Genomic DNA, 17,573 nt, shown 5'->3' with positions numbered 1-17,573 from the left:
AAGTTTTACTGCACTTCATTATGGATATGCACATTGGGTTTTTGTTTTCTTTAAAGCAAATTTGAAATTTGCTTTTGCTTTTCGGTCATGGCAGAAAAACACCTTTAATATTGCCTTCCGTATAGAAAAAAATGGTTTTGGATTTGTCTAAAGCATGGCTAATTTTCAGTGCAATGAACACTCATTAAAATGTCTAGGTAGATTTACCTTGAAAAGTAGTGATGCAAAGCAGTGTAAGAACACACGTAATTCATGTCATTGCTTTTCTACTTGCTAGAGAAGTAGCCAAGCACATAAAGGGAGAAATTTTGATACAAAACAAAACTGAGTCAAGAACATGGCCTTCTAAAATACAGGCAAGGAGAACACTTGAAAAATTTATAGCCATAGATGCAGCCCACAAAATTACTTTTCAGAGTAATTTTGAAGACTGATATTGCAAATTAGTTATAAACCACCTCCCAGTGTCCACCTCAGAATCAGCCCTTACTGAAGAAATTTTGAGAACATGGACCAAGGAGGAACTTAGAAGGGTTCTTGAAAGCCAAATGTTGATTTTTCTAGTGTTCAGCATGCCACATGGAAAAGAGTAAGTGAGAATTGCTGAGTGAAAGCACGAGTTTATCTCCGAGCAAAAGAAAAAAAAATGTGGAAACTCCACAGGTCAATAGGAGTCACCTGAAATAAAAATACATAACTTCATTATTTCCTCTGAAGTCATGTATAATGTGTGCATTCCCACCAGATAAGGAAAGATTTTGTATTTCTGGCATTCAGTGAAAATTATAGTACACTGTAGGTTACGAATGGTGTAAGCATGCATTTTTTTTAGTAGAGGAGCAAAAATCCCTGTCTCTGTTTTCCAGATTTGTCAGACAGACTTACCGGAACTCTGACATGTACACAGCTATCTCAGACAAACATGGGACATTTATTTAATTTGTCTCTGTGTGTTGCAATCTCGTTTCTCAGCTGTCAAGGTTAATTCAAACAAAGAAGTCCTAACAAATTTGGACATGTGGCAGTGATAGCCTATAATAGTACATAAAAATGGAAAATGAGGGGCTGGTTTTCCTAGATTTTGGACAGCTATTTTTTATTTATATAGTATTTTGTATAAGTCCACTATGATCCTAGAGTTAAGCATAATCAATCATTATGAATTATGTATTAATAGTGATTAATTACAATGATTAAATGCTACTGCTCAAGTCAGTGACAACTATAGCTGTCATTGTTACGTTAATTTTCAACACTGAAAACATGATGATGAACTAAATTGGTTTAATTTACTTAAACATAACCTATACTCTGTTTTAATTAATGTAAACTCTGTTAAAATCATTCTATAAATACCTTGCTGGCAATCATGTCAACCTCCATGCTTTCCATTCCTATATTATTAGTACAGTTGATTAAAATCAAGGTCAAAATATATATTTCCCAGATAATTTATACATAATAATGCATTATCCTTCTTTTCTATTATTTAGGCATCGTAAAGGGAACACAGCTCAATCCAAAATACTCAAATTGGTTCAGCATCAAGAATTAGATATATTTTCTGTCATCAAACTCAATACACAGACAATGTAACGACTCCTTTAAAACTTGTATGCTACTGGAAATGAACCAGTTACCAAAACCTTGAAATCTTGCTTTGGAAGAATGTATTCATTTCTATGCCCTGGCCTCAGCACAACGGATAATCTCTCTTTAACCTCCTGCCATATTCCTTCCTTGTCCCCGAGCACTCTACATCTCCCATTTCTTTAACGGCCCACAGGTTTCTGAAACCTCCACCAAACAGGAAATAATGACTTTGGGGATCAGATAACTGTTGTATGAGATAGACCATGCACCACACTGTGAGTCACTAAGACCCATGCAGTAGCAATCACATCAAGCACTCAGTGAGGTTAGGTAGAGCTGCAGTCCACCACACTATTTCAACATACACTGAACAATTTCAGTGACAAGGGTAACAGGATGAGGAAGATGATATCCTAAAATAAAGACCTCATCAGGACTGGTTTGAACAACAGAAAAAATGAATTTTTGCAGGGACTCCTTGCATTAGTGACTTATTCAAGTGAACAGGGTCTTGTACATCTTGTGCATCTCAGAATAAAATGGGCATATTTGAAATGGACAACAGATTATCCATGTTCGGCCTTCTGCAGCATTCCTGCTTTCTGCCAAATCCCATGTTACCTTCCTTCCTTGCTGGTTTTCCTTTGGAGATTATAGAGAATAAATGAAAGGGAACAAAAAAATAATGAAATTTTTTTTTCCTTTTTAGGTATCTCTCAATCTGCTTTACCCACAAACCTCTGCAAAGCTACCTGGATTCTATGTTTTCCTATTACCTTTTCAAACATACATTGGAAAAAGTATTATATTATGTAAACAGATGTCTATTTTAATCTCTTGAATCACAGCATTTTGCTTCAGGCAAATACAGAATACTCATCACAATGAATGCCTTGAGCCACTGACAGGATGCAGAACTTGTTAGACACAAGTAGAAAGCATCATCCATAAAATCCCAACTGCCTTAAATAATCTGGTAAAGGAAAGTTATTCCAAGAAAGTAGGAGCAGGAGAGAAATGGTGATAAAATCACTGTCCCCCCCTCTCCTCCAAACCAGTTGCCTCTTCTAGTCCCATATGCTGGTGTCCAGACACAGCTGTGTCACTAGTGATACTGGCTGCAGGAATATATTGTACCTTCCTTTGAGCTTCTGCCAGTCCACTGAGAAGCAGCAGAGTGGGTAGTACCGCTGAATGTGTGGACCTTCTTGTCCTGTGGCCACCGCAGCTCCAGCACGAGGCCAGCCTCACCTCCTAATGTCATGTGGAAGAGAGGCTGCTCTCATCATGTAACCAAGGATGAGTGTTTGTTCTAAACATGGGCTCATCCAGCTCTTCGTACTGTTTTTTTTTTTTTAATAACCCAGTATGAAGCATAGCACACAATAATGAAACTTCTAAAATATAGACAAACAATTAAAAAAAAAAAAAAACTGTTTACCAGTTGGAAAAATTTGTAACTTTTTTTATTTTTATTTTTCCAAATAGCATTCAGCAAGAAAACAATAATGGGTATGTTTCCTTCTTTTAGCCTTTGTTTTATTATAAACCTAGAGTTTGGACTGTAGTAATATATCTCATTAGCTGAACTCAAAATAATTTAGAAGCATCTGAAGATTATTTCCCAGTATCTACAAACTGAAAAATAATATATAATCGTGGAACTGTAAATTAGAAGCATGGGTTTATTAACCATATGTTTCAAAACTGTTAATGCCTGCCCTTCTCATCCATATTTAGAAGAGAGATCTATGTTCTGATTTAAATACCCCTAGCTGTACTGACTGCAAAATACCAGCATTAATATTCCTTGTACAACTAATCTGAGGTAAAATAAAATGAAAATATTGAGCTAATCATGTATCTTGAAAATCATAACTAGCATTCAACATTTGTCTAGTTGCAAAATGTGTCCTCTATGGATTTCACAGTATTCTCAGTGAAGGTCATCAGTAAAATATGAGATCATTGCAATTTGAGTTTCCAAAGATATTTTCTTCATTTTGATTGCAATCGTTGCAAACATTTTTCAACACATTTGAAGTGCAGATTTTTGTTATATCCATATGAAACTATGCATTACTAGTTTTGGTGGAAGTTGCTAAATTCACAGCCTTTTCCACATTAAGGAAGGTCATGTGTGGTCATATGAAAAAGTGCCAGATGCCTTGTGTAGCCAGGACTGTTAGACCACACACTGACCCTTTCAAAATTGGAATACAGGAAATGCAGAAGCTCCTGCTTGCTCAGGAACAGCCCAAAGCAATAAGGTCAGGTGGCTGGCCTGGTATCAAGCGGACAGCTTACTTTCTTGAGGTCCTTCATGCCTCAAATTTGGAACTTGCTTTTTATACCAATGTCTGTTCTTATACCTTCAGAAAGAAATTGCACAGTTCTCAGCTACAATATCTGGCAAATTAATTTTCCTTAGCCTGCTGCTGTTACAGTATCTTTTCTGAAGAGTTTTTTGTTTGTTTGATTGTTTTTCCAGTTGTAACACTGATGATGGTGCTATTTTTATAGAATTATCTGAACTAAGATAGCTTAGCTCCACAGATTGTTAGTATTTTCTAAAGCGTTCTAAGCTGTTGGGATGCCAAAGGACTGAATGGACATGCACACACACACTTATGCACACAGAACAGTAATTTGAAAACACTGCAGATCCCATGACTCTCATTTACAAAGGACTCTCATTTACTCTCATTTTCTGCACTTAAGACTTTTCTTCTCGGCCCTTATTAATCAACTCTCTCATGGGAATCAGATTTCAAAGCCTGGCTGCCCAGTCTAAGGCGAACTATCACATAAATCAGAGGTATCTGAAAAATAAAATAGGAGTGGTTTAAGCCAGCCTGATGCCTCAAGATTAGGCTTATTAAATTCAGCAAGGCACAGAAGGACAAAGGTTGACAAAGGATTCTACATCTTCCTAAATTCTACCAAATAGATGTCTTATTGAAATACAATGTATTGGTTTTATAGTGACTTCCAAAATCAGGATGCATCAATATTTTGTGAGCTGTGAACACTTCTGCATTTGTTATTTCTATTTTACTTCTGAACTACAACTGCACAGAACTGAGACCTATTCAAATAAAAGCCAAAAACAGAGCTACCGGACACAAGAAAGAACCATGGTTAACAAATAACATGCTAACATGTTAACAAGTATTTCTAATAGTTCTGATATCAATAGCAGCTAAAGAATGTTATTGTTTTGCCCTCTTAATATGTTTACCCTCTGTTCTAACAGCTCTTTCAATTTATACATTCAAACTGTAGATAACTGAGAAGCGACAAAATTCATTTTCCAGGGCATTTTTAATGGCCAGAGACCCTATTATCCTGATTTCCTAAAGAATGTCTAGACATATATGATAAGTTGCATCAAATTACAAATATTAGAACAACTAATAAGGAGCATTAGAGATTCAAGACATTTCAGATAGCAGAAGGCTTATTCAGTGAGCATGTTAATGCTCACATTAGGTTGAAATGAATAACAAACTGCCTGAGATCTCTTGTGAGCTCTAAAATGCAGTAATAAAAGTAATCTCTTTCCTTGGTGGCTATTCAAAATACCATAAGACTTCTCAGAATCTAGTACATAAAATTTAATTAAAACACTTCTTACATGACTGTTCCTTTATATGTCTTTAACAAATACAAATGTGTACTGTGACTCAAAGAGATTCCCTTCTTGATGCATGCATTATGTCCTGCAAAATGCTACACAGATAACCTCCCTTCTGTCACACAACATAAAAAATACATGTTTGTCCCTAATCTTCAAGTTTATTTAGCTGTTATTCTCTTGTTCTAAGCTTTCTTCAAGGTAAAAGTGAATCTTGACATTTTGTGACCATTAACTCAATAGTTTCAGTGCTGACTGGAAGAAAGCTCCTGGCCCAAAGAGAGGTTTACAGTAATCTTGTGTCCTTCTAGGAAGCTGAAAGAAATAGTTAATAGGCTGATTGAATTTTAACTGAGACTGAAAGTACACAAAAATAATTAAAAACAAAGTTTTTATTTTCTTTCAGAATTATTTGGGTTTTCACTCCCACTAGCAAAAGTCTGCTTAGACTGTGGCAAAAAGGACAAGATTTTAGACTGCATATTTTATGAGGTGCCACTCAGTTCCTCTTTGCTAGAGGGCAGAATCAGAACTTGATTCCAGGCAACGAAGATAGTTTCATAGAAGGCATAGTATACTGCAAAGCCAAGACCTCCCATGAAAGGAAATCTGCTTAGATAACTGCTTGTAGATGCAGAGTGTGTCTTCTGGGAGGATTACACCTTTAAATTCTTCCCTCCTCAACACTAAAGTGATGTTCCCTTGTAAATCAGAACAGAGATGGAACAAAGATATGGTGATTTCAGAATAGTCCTTTTTCCAGAAGGAATGAAGAATGAATCATCCCAAGGCTCTGTTCTATTCATACAGAAAAGCAGCAGCTTGCTTTTATATCTCACTGTGAAGAGCCGGCTGTAGTTTAGATATATAGTTTGTATAACAAGCAGTCTCTTTTCAGATTCACCTATTTGTAAATCAGAGCACCTTGTTCTTCAGATCAGTTACCTTAGTCATGGTGATCTCTTTCATGCTTACTTGTAGGCAGGTATCAGAACTGTTAATAAAATGCACTGCAATCAAATGTTCATACAGAAATTGAGAGGGAGTGGGCTGATGCTGCCCAGCAATTGAGTTATTTTAGCGTCAGTTTGTTGCTTATTTTGCCCATATTAGTTTTGGAGAGCAGACAAATTCCTTCAATCTATGATACTTTCCTTAGCGTAAGACCAGAATGAAAGACTGTTAAATCTAACTGTAAATCAGAGCACATTCAGTTTCATAAACTCAGTTGTTTGGTTCATTTATTTTTTTAATTTTTGGTTATCCTGCATTTTAGCATGTCTATATTGAGTTTCCCCTGCAAATGAGGCAGCTGAACTTCCTGAACAGGCCTTTACTGTGGCTTTCCAGACAGGTGTCAAGGAAGTTATTATAATCCTTAGTGAGATGTCATCTGTCAGCTGTAAGTATAGAATAACACATCTGTGTAAGTCGTTGCACCTCTGAGAGTGTACTAATCTTCCCTCTGTTTCTATGCCCTTGCTCTCAAAATCATAGACCGCTATTGCAGATTTTCAGTGCTCAGAAAACCAGAAGTTAGGTATTTGATACGGTCACATTCCATTAATATTTCATTAGCTTCTAAAACACAATAATTGAATGTAAGAAAGCAAAACAAATGTAAAGGAGATTCAAACACAAAGAAACTTCTCAGAAAAAAATTGAAAAGGGCGTACCTTGTGCTATTCAAAGGAAGAAATGGCTGCTTTGCATCTAGTCTAATACACTGTCCTGATGACCAGTCGGGAATGTTTTATGTTTATATTATTTGAACCTATGAGTTAAGCAGAAACATGTCTAACTGTTGGTAACCAGTTCTAACATCTAAATACAGATGGATCAATTAAATTAATGGTCAAGATTACCTCTGTAAAGCACCGTGTTTCCAGAGTGTAACTAATGGGAAATCATTGGCTTTGAATGAATAGATACGTAAGATTCCTCTTAATTACAATTCATTACCCAAGAGCAGTTCTTGTGAGCGATACAGAGCAAAACAATATGTAATCAGTTTAATGTTTTATAAGTAAAAAAATCACCGTGGGATATGATGCACACTTAGAGAACATAGCCTTACTGTTATCTTCTCATTTATATTTGATGACTACTACCCCTTTAAATGATAGGATTTCCTCTCCTCTGTGAATAGATGTCCTTTGATAAGGAGCTACTTAATTAGAGGTCGAAGACCAAAAGTATATTTAGCATTTTGGATACTGCAGTCTTAATCCTAGTCCTTCACAGTGAAAGACAATACATACAGCAGTTGATCATTTTTTGAGCATTTTTAGTTGCGCAAAATATAAGCTAATTCATATATAGTAAAACAATTTTTAAAAAGAAAATCAAAATTCCATTTGTTTTCCTAAATTCTTCCATGGTTTGTAGTTTCTTACCATTTCTGCCTGACATAATCTTAGAAACTAAACAATGACTCCACAAATCCTTCAGGTTGATTCTGTGACATATTTTGGTGAATTAAGTCTCAACACAGAAATGTCTTCTAATGGTAGGACAAATGATGGGAATTTTGCCATCAAATTAATGAGAGAGAGGCTGACTCCTGTATCTGCTTTGTATGTGTTTTTTGGAAAAAAGCCAGAATTGGGCAGAAGGTACTTTATTCAACTGTAGACAGTAGGATCTTTCACAATTAGATGAACAACAAAACCTGAGATGAAATAAGCATGCATACTTAAATCAAAAAAGCTCTTTCTATCTAACAGAAGGACAGGAAGAAAATACCTCTACAGTCACATCCCACTGCTACATGACTTCCTATAAAGACTTGTTAACACATGTGGCTAGTTTCAGACTCAATGTGCTCAATGTGATTTGGCAATGATATTCTACTAATCCGTATATTTAGCCATTAAATCACTTATGAATTTAGTGCAATCTAAAAGTAACTTATTATAACTTCTTTTTTTTTCTTCCTTTTTTAATCTTAGAAACAAATTGAAACTTGCGAATCCATGTTGGAAAATCAAAAATGATCAGAGGGTTCAGTGATTTCAGTGAATACCAAATCCATTCAAGATTGGGAATCCATTCAAGATCCCAAAGGAGCCAGTACATCCGAATTCATTACTTGAATACATTCCTATTGCTTTTGATATATAGCTCTAGATGTGTTTCAGGAGGAAGAGAAGTCTTCTAATGAGACCACAGATGTGGTTACTCTCACATTGGGGCACTACAGACCTAATTTCAGTAAAACCTGCCTAACGACTTTCAGAAACCAGAACAATAAAGATATGATGATATTTTTCTTGAGCAAATGGTTGGTTTTGAGTTCTTCAACAATGTGGTTTCCATTAAAATCTTGACATTTACCAGAGCTTGTTATTTACCTTCATTGTTTTCTTTTATTGGTATTCTCTATAAAGAGAACAGGAAATACTATGATAAATTTAACAAATGTTTGGTGAATGTCAACATTTTAATGATGCCCTCTGTTTTCTGAAATGGAAGGGATGGAGCTGTCAGCAGTGAGGGTAGACAGGTATGTTATCTGAAAGAGAAACAGCCATTCTGAAGATATTTTTCACATGAAACAGTGCTAAACTAACAGCAAGGGACTGTCTTGGAAGTGTCAGTCCATTCTTAACTCACTCTGTACTGCCTAGATACTGTCAGAACACAGTGTAGGATATATGACACAGAAGTCTTCAAATAACATGCTGATGGGTCCATTGTAAGAAACTGCAGAGACAGATACATACATTATAATGCGACACCTCAGTGCAACAAAACCTAGGCTGGTGTATTTGTCACATTTAATTACAAGAATCTTTCTGCTATCCTCAAGAGTTTTCTTTCTCCTTGCTAAATTCAAAGTGTTAAAGTGTGTTTTTCTTAAACAAATATACATATGTCACTCCAAAAGTAATGCCTCCTATTTATTTCTCTGGAAACTGCAGCAGACATGGAGAGTACGAAACACAACTTTTCCACACTTACGAAACACCACCATTTACTTTGCATTTTTACCAGCAATGAGCAAAGTGTGCATACTGCTCCCATAAAAATCTGCAGCAGCAGAGGTGACCCAGTGTCATTGTCACTACTGAAATGCACTACCCACTGTCTCACTGTGTTCACATCCATGGTTTGGTCTGCAGAAACATTCAGCAAGCATCAATGAATTTCAGTGGGTGCCATTTCAGGTCTTCTCACTCACATGAGTAAGGTCCTACTCCTACATACCTGTGTGTCTTGCACATGTGTGTGTACACGCACAGTAGGAAGAGAAGAAAGAATCCTGGGTAAGCAACTTGACTGTTAGAGACATAAACCACAATAAATACTGCTGGTGTTTAGTACCTGCAGCTGGTGTTTAGTACCTACATTTTCTCCTTTTGGATCTTTCTCTCAGGCAGTGCTGCTCTGTGGCGGATTTAACCTCTCTGAGCACCAAAGCCTGACAGATCCACCACTAGACTTCAGCAAGTGGCAGTGGGTTGGAAGATCAGGGACAAGCTATGGCCTCTAAACATCCTTGCTTTGCTTCCCCTGTACAAGAGCTATAATTCTTGCTATTCATCTTATGTTTTATTAACTGCTTTCACTGGTAAGATGGTAAGCGGCAGTGAGACAAACACTTTAGGATAAATTCCCAAATGCTGTTAAGGGTGGAGTCTTTAAACAGAGTAATTTCATACTTCTCAGGTGCTACATTGGGATAAGCCTCAGGGCATATCATCCTTTCCTGTTGAAGCCTTTCCCAAGGCTCTGAGAGCAAAGCTAGAGACAGCAGTCAGGAGTTCAAAAGCTGTGGGGAAGGACTTCCTACTTTCTTTACAGACAAACACATTCATCATGGAGTACTCCACTGAAAACTTATGCACAAATGAAAGTAGTAAGAATCTGGCTCCCTGTGTTCTGTTTTCTGAGAAAAGTAGTAAACTTCCCAGGCATGGAACTGGGCCAGGCTACATCCTGGCAAGGCACTGTCATAGCACAAAGCTAAAATTTGTCTCTTAGAACTTAATCTCAAGGAGTCATTTGATTACTTTTAAATGTGGCTTCATTTTCAATTATTTTTCTCAGCATGTTCTCCCTCCATGCGGAACATGAGCCCCGCTGTTCCATGGCTGTGCCAGGCCAGAAAAACGTGTGAAGTGCTGTGTGGTGTGGGCACTGAATCACCATCTCCCTGCTCTTCTGGCAACTGTCGAAGGCGCCCTCAGTCTGCCTGCAGCTTCAAGGAGCCATGGCTCACTAGAGACATGTCACAATGCAAAAGCTGTCCAGAAATTATCTGCAGACATTGTGTGTGGATTTGAGTGCTAGTTTGGGACTCCTGGCTTGGCTTCTCACAGCACAGCACAAGCAGAGCTTGGAGAGCTGCTGGCTTCAGGCCTAGGAGCAGCTTTAGTCATATAGTCATGTGGGGTTGCTCCTGTGCTAAATTTTTGTGCGAACTGCACTTTATATATAATAGAAGAAAAATGGAAGTTTGCTCTCAATACTCTGTTTACTGTCCTTATCAGTGCCTTAAGAAGACAATGGGTACTTGCAAGTGCTTACAGGCTCTGAGGAGAAACTGACAGTATTCATCGCTCTTTCAAAACTTAAATCTTAGAAAGAGCACAACTATAAATATCATTGTCCACTTTTAGACAATCAAAGTAAAAATTTTTTTGTTAATTTAATGCCATTTAATGTCTCTTAGCTCCTCAAATCCCAGTGAGATATAGTTAGCCTGCAAAATATCAGCAATTATTGTCTTTTCAGATGTATAAACTCCCCAGCCCAGGTTGCACAGGTAGGCGTCCAGGTGGGTCTCGAACGTCTCCAGAGAAGGAGACTGCACCACCTCTCTGTGCAGCTGTGCCACTGCTCTGTCACTGCAACGTGAAGAAGAGCTCATACACATTTGTGCAGAATTTCCTATGTATCAGTTTGTGGCCACTTCCCCTTGTCTTGTTGCCACACACTGCTGAGAATATCATAGAAAACAAAATAGTGTTTCTTCAGAAAAAATGTGTAAGTATTAGCAGGATTTTGATGGCTATTTTTAAGAGCATTTCTTACTTCATGATAACACCTGAAGTTCTGCCAGACAAAAAGGGACAAAAAATATTTTAAGAAATATTTACATCCTGACCCAGAACTGGGTAGCCAATACAAGTAAACTGGTTAAATAAATAATAATAATAATAAATTTCAAAAAATATCATCAGATATTCTAGAAAGTTGATACAATAATATTAAGGTATTTACCATAATTTTACACGTAGTGAGTTGCAAACAGTTACCTGTACTAATTCACTTAAATCTCACAGTGATCTTCACTGAGACTAATCAAATTAAGTGCGTACCTCTACACCGCATTATGAAAATGTAGTTATTGAATCCTTTCCAACATATAGTTATTCTCAGCTACAATACAAATTTTATTTTGTACTGCAAATTCCTTAATGCCAGTCTTTAATTCAGTTAGATCTGTGTAATCTGAGGACTGGCTTCCTCCCTGTCAGCAAGCTACAGACAAGATCCAGCAAGTAGTCAAGCTATGTGCTGCACTGAGATATATTAATCACCATGGGAATGGGATGTTCTAGGAAACTCAACTCTGAAATAAACCTTGATGGACATAGCATCTATAAAATTCACTTCAAGCTGGACGCTACCCGCAGTTGGTACATAACAATGAAAAGAGGAATAAATAATGCATAGTGAAGATGAACCGCGAGTGGGAGTCTTACTATCAGTGAGAAGTATTCATTTAGACATCTGTTCTGTGTTTGGGAAAAATCATCTGAAGCTGCAAAATTACAAAATGGTTTTCACATCAGGCTTCCCAAGATTTACAAAGGTGCAGTCAAAGTCAAACATTTTAAATTAGCAGGAATAATGTGCATCCTTCAGTTCCAGAAAAGAACTGGTTAGGAGTTTTCTGGACTACTTTGCACCTTTTCATTTATTTTTAAAACTATGGGAAAGAATCCAAAGGAGTTGCTGCTATTTAATAAAGTGTTTGAAGTACTCAGGTAATGACTAGCGTTATATCCAGCATTCGTGCCTGGCAAGAAATGGATGGCATGTGATTTTGATCAAGAGCATAGAGTAATGGGAAACCATCACAGCAAATTTTTAATGTTTTCAAATCACCAGTAATAGACGGTGCTTTTTTTCAGAGTCTCCCTGTGATCTTGTTTTAGTTTTTATGTTTTTAGCAGTTTAATCAATAATCTAGAAGACCAAGGAAGATCGTCTTTTCTAGAAGCAATGCCTAAGAATGGAGAAGGGCTCAACCAGAATTAAATAGGCAAGAGACAAGAACTCATCATGTAGATTAGACAAATGAGCGAACACTAAGAGTTATAACACAGCTAGATGTAAATAAATGTATCCAGTAATATGGCTTGTGATCCAAACTTACAAGAGTAGTTTACTTCAGGGACTCTAAAAAGCATTTAGGAATCATACTGGATAATCAATGGTCCATGAGTGTGATACTGCATCCAAAAGACACAGTACATTCCCTGGAAGAATAAACATGAATTTCTGTAGGCAGTCTGCAAGCAAGCAAGAGGGAATTATATTGAGACTGGATTTGGCACTGGCATAATCATATTTGGATGTTTATGTGGAAATATGGTGTCTGTGGTTCTTTGGGGATGTTTGGATATTGGAGGATGTTTGGATATTGGGGATGTTTGGATATTGGTGTCTGTGGTTCTTTGGGGATGTTTGGATATTGGAGAAGGTTCAATGAAAATCAATGAGCATCTTTACAGGGTTGGAATACAAGCCTTTAAACTCAAGGACTGCCAAGGAGCTAGTTCTTCAAAGAGGTTAAAGGCTAACTTGATAAGAGTATCAAATGAATAGGAAAGAATACTCTGATAACAAAATAATGTAACAGTATTCAGGACCACAAGTAAAAGTCAGAAACACTCAGAGGAGAATGGAAGTCCAAATTTCTACTAATCACTGGAAGAATTAGAAAAATACTGTGCTAGCCTCTCAAATTCGGTCCCAGTCCTTGCAGTATAAAAATAGTTCATGAATAAGAAATTGAAGCCAAGGAAGACCACATATTGAAGAAGTCAGTGAAGTACAGAATTTGGAAAGAATCTGCTCCTTGACAGATTTGGGGTTTTAGAGGACAGCCCTTCCCCTTACTGTCCTCTTTCTCTGCACAGCAGACAGACAACTCCTACCGACCTACACAGAGAAATAAGACTTTAAAAACTGCATGCACCAACTAGCATTCTTGCACTGGTGACTCAAACCAGGTGCGTAATTTCCAGAATGTAAGATACCAGCTCCAGGTCATATTACTGCCATGTGATTGAGTAGCCTGCTGGTCGCCAGTTCTCACATATACAGAATTCTCCTTTCTTAATATAGTGCTTTGCCTTTTGAACATCATGTTGTTTCTAATTTCATCTGAACTATAGCTGCTTAGACTGCTTACAGCAATGATGTGAGAATGGACCAAAAGCCTCCCTGCAATGGAGGTAGATGGCATCTATTGCCTCATTTCAGTGTGAGCCATTGTGTCCTTCCAGTACTTTAAGGGAGCTTATAAGCAGGTGATGGACTGATTTCTACATGGTGATATGGTGGGGGGGAATGGCTTTAAAAGAAAGGAGATTTAGGTTAGATGTCATAAAGAAATTTTTTACTCAGAAGGTGTGGAAGCACTGGAACAGGCTGCCCAGAGAAGTTACAGACACCCCATCTCTGAAGGCACTCAAGGCCCTTGGAAGCCTGATCTAGTGGCTGGAAACCCTGACCATGACAGAGGGATTGGAATTAGAAGACCTTTAAGGTCCCTTCCAACCTAATCCATTTAATGATTCTGTTTCTCATTCCCTTCTTTTTAAAGGCTTTTTAAAGCAATACATCTGTCCTCTTTCAGACTTCTCAAAGTCACTTGTCTTTTCAATCACTATGTATTAACAGCTCATTTTAATACCCATAATGCTCAAGGGGTATACTTCAGCAAACCTAATGATTGAAGTACCCTAAAAGTATTTAAGAATTATTTGACCCAATCTTTGATGATTTGGTCAGACTTCTTGTCATCTCATTATCTGATGTTAGCTGTATTAGAGAAGCAATCACAATTTCATTGCAAAATGAAAAAAAATATAAAGCTGAATGTTTCTGCTCCTGTCTCCATCAAGTTTGCACTTTCCTTTATCTCTTATAAAGGAACAATATTTATAGAAACATTAATGTTGCCACTTACATCCATCTCTAGTTGTAATGAAATATTCTTCTGCACCCTGTTTCTATTTAATGTTTTCTCCTTGATTTTCCTGTTAATCAAAAGATGGTGTTGCATTCTGCTCTTTTACAAAAAACTCTCCTTTCTTCAGATTGGGATAGAGAATTATCTGATTGGCTTTTTCTGTTTTCTCCTTTAGAAACTTTCAGCTCTCCACTTTGTGTTTGAAATCCTCCCTAGGAACATTTTCCAACCAATTTTTTGGGTTTACTGAAATTCACTGGTGTCTGACTAGCAGTTATAATGATGTATGTAAGCCCTCAGACCATCTTTGCATCAAGTCTTCTCTAGGACAAGAGCCATTAATCTGTCTCATCAAGCCACTGCTTGCTGGCAGATTGCATCCTATGCCTCTCTCAGAAGTCCCCTTTCTGGACAGAGTTCTCTGCTAATGCACATTTCCCCCTCTGCCTCTTTCCTTCTCGTCCCTTATCATGATACCCTGCTGGTATCACCCGCATGTATTGAACAGCTACCACTTGAGCTAAATGAAGGACTATATTTACATTAGCTACTGGCAATAGCAATTTATTAAATTCTGGAAGATCAGCCACTAGAGGGAATCTAAGATATACTGCCAGCATGTTAAACTCTCTCCCTTTGATCCTTTACCTCGTACGTGGTGGCATTTGGAATGGCTTTATGCATAATGAAAATCTAGTTTTACAACCTTTGACAGACAACAACTATGGAAATGTCTATTCTCTGCAATGAAAATATCTTTACTGAACTGCAGCTGCTGTGGGTTATCTCTGAGAGTCTATTTAAATCCTAAAATGAGCACATATTAACTCTCTCTGTCTGTAGATGCAGTACTGTGCTTTCTAAGGCTCAGTTGTCCAGGCAGCCCTGATGAAGTGACTGAAATGCAGGGCTCAGAAACAAAATGGCAAAGTACGTTACAGATAGCAATTTTGGTTGATCCATTTGCTTCCTGGTGAGTTTACATCTACTATATACAAGAAAACACAGTAACTAACAACTGCTGAAGACAGAGGAGAGTTTCTTCAGATGAAAAAAGAACAAAAGAAACTCAATGGTTTCTTCAAAAACATCCTCCTCTAGCTGAAGACATGAAGTAGGGCAAAAATGTTGGTAGCAAACATTTTAAAGCTTGAAGTGATTTGAACATTTTTGTATATTTTTTTTCCTTGAAAGTAGGAAATAAATAAATAAGTAAAGAGGCTGAAATGGTTCTGCAGTGCCCCTTTAAGTCTTACTGACACACTGGGGCTGGTAACTGCACCCTGTGGTTTGCATTACTTTTTTATGCCTTCCTGTTTTTATGGAGTGCTAAATGGCTTAATTACATTTTACTAGTTTATTCTGTTCATAATTCATTAATCTGGCACACACTATTTTCTTCTCAAAGTGGAGAATACACCATCACTTTCATGTAGCATCATTAGATAATACTTGCAACTTTATGACAAGTGCAGTGTGGTTTAATTCACTATTTATTAGGAGGTTATCAACTTTACATAAAGATGCAAGGTGTGAATAAATAAAAAAACAAACTGGGCAGACTAACCTCATTAGCAGCACACCAGGATCGCATCTGATTTAAATATTGATGGTGCTAATAGGGCTAAGAGATGTATTTTTCAGTCTAAGAATCTTTTACTCACTTTTACATAAGGAAATCTCCAGTATTCACTTGGAAAGTTTTGAAGGCCATAAATACATACCTTGCGAGCTTGATTACTTGATCCAAAGGAAGTGTCGTAGTGTGTGTGGCTCTTTACCAAATACATAGCAGAGATTCAGGGACTGCAGGACCACCCCATCATGTCATTCACTTCAAAGGACAGCCCACAGGAAAGGTAGGGATGAGATGAACCAGAAAAGCAGAAAGCACGTCAGATAAGGAGCAAGAGGTGGAAAGACTCGAGCCTGACATTGCACCTCTTGGTTGAGCAAACCCTTGCTTCTCCTGTGGGACCAGCTAACTGCTGCCTCACTTGTTTTTGAGAGACCGGGTTTAACAGCTTGGTTTTGCTTTCTTCACTGGATGCCTGATGCCATTTACAGCCAAAGAAGGCAAGTAGCTGATACTTCTTCTGTCACATTCATTTAAAAATAAAGTAGGTTTCATAAAGTGGAAGAATGTCTTATGACATCTCAAGGGTGATGCATTTCTAGGTTTTAGTGCTGCAGGTAAAGAAAACCTGAATTGTTTTCACTTGAGTATGAGATGGCACAATGATGCAGACTTGAAGGGTCCAGTCTCACAGAGACTTCTCATCTGCAAATACAAGACCAGGAGTTTCGAGGATAAAATTGGACAGCTTTCTTCTGTCTTTGCTTTTTCTTTTCCTTATACAGCATTTATTATTTTTGTCTATTTAAATCAAGTGGAAATTGGATCTTAGTGTCAGAACCAGGAAAACAAAACAAACAAAAAAGAAAAGCCTTCTGAAAATATGTATTTCAAGTAAGTGGTCACAGACACAAAGGGACTTATTTAAATTTAAGCACTCAAGAGGAGGGATTTGTTTTGTGTCTTCAGTTCTGCTTCTGTTAAATCTTCCTTCTGGAAAAATATTGGGAGAATATACTGTCCATTTTTGCCAACAGAAAAATTCAGTGTGACTTCTCTGGAAGTAAGACAGCACCCAGCAAAGGCTTTTGGGCATCCCAGTGGAACTTTGCTGGAGTTTTAAGTGATGCCTGCCCTATCTCTGTCCCTCTATCTTGAGGCAAGATGGTCCACAGTTTGCAAGCATGTAGAATGCATGAATATAGCTTCCACATTAAATACTGTGATCAAATGGAGTAATTTAAAGACACTGCTGATGACATCTCCTGAAAATGTTCTGTTAAAAACAATCCTTAAGGTAACTACAAGAATAAGTAATAGGGAAATACCTTCCAAACAATTTTGACCTTTTTTTTTTTTTCCCTGTGGGGAGCTGTCAGTACACAGGAAGGCAGTGCTTGCCTGAAACATCTGCCATGGAGACTTGAAATTGAAACTGAAGATGACTCAAGAATAAGTACAGGTGAGGGCAAAGAGGAGTACAGATTTCAAATACAAATGAGGGCAAAAGGACTAGTCATTATACAAAGAAGCAGGCCTTCTGTTCCAGGGAT

Source organism: Cyrtonyx montezumae, unplaced genomic scaffold, assembly GCF_038088225.1.
Source record: "Cyrtonyx montezumae isolate F1298 unplaced genomic scaffold, pur_monq_1.0 scaffold_2, whole genome shotgun sequence".
NCBI classification, from domain to species: domain Eukaryota; kingdom Metazoa; phylum Chordata; class Aves; order Galliformes; family Odontophoridae; genus Cyrtonyx; species Cyrtonyx montezumae.
Note: the sequence above shows the minus strand (reverse complement) of the source record.